Source organism: Apteryx rowi, unplaced genomic scaffold, assembly GCF_003343035.1.
Source record: "Apteryx rowi isolate R43461 unplaced genomic scaffold, aptRow1 scaffold_167, whole genome shotgun sequence".
Classification (NCBI taxonomy): Eukaryota; Metazoa; Chordata; class Aves; order Apterygiformes; family Apterygidae; genus Apteryx; species Apteryx rowi.
The window spans coordinates 744225-744908 of record NW_020447941.1 but is presented as its reverse complement, the minus strand read 5'-3'; positions in this window follow the sequence as shown (position 1 = coordinate 744908).

Here is a 684-nt window from a genome sequence, read left to right as displayed (position 1 = left end):
GTTATTCAAAACACAAAGTTTTTCCCACTAAATAAGACCTAGTGAACTTATGTGCCAATTCCAAATGGCGCGTTGCACTCCAAGCACCTAAACAAGCACGTTTCACTCCGTTTTTACCCTAACCGTCCCCACAACCCAGCTACGCTCACCCTGAAACCCGGCCAGCGGCTACTTGCTGTCCAAAAGCCCCGGCCCAAAGCTGGATTTTCAAAACCACCTAGTGTTCCTGTAAAGAAAGAAACGGTGAATACGCAGGTGTTGTGAGTACGGTTTTTATGAGAAAACGTGACGCTCATGCAGGGGAGATTTGCGCGAGGGATTAGGGGGAGCAGCGCCGGGCCGGGCCCGCCCGAAAGGCTCCTCTCCGGCCCCAGGCCGGGCAGGCGGGCGCGGGAGGGCATCGCCAGCTCGCTCGGCCTCTGAAGCGAGGGACCAGGCGCTCGGGCTCAAGCAGCAACCGCTCTTTTTAAACCTAGAGGGTCGCGGGCCCTAAAATGGCAGCCAAAAGCCAGTCGTGGGGCGGGCAGCCGTGCCATGGAGGGGGGCCCCGCTGGCATGGCGGTGCCCCCGCCACAGAGCGGGCCCTCTCGATGCCGCCCTGCCCGTGGGGCACGGGCATTTCTGGGTGCCAGGGGCAGAGTGATGCGGGCGTGAGAGACAGGGCGCGACCTCCTTGCGGGCGCC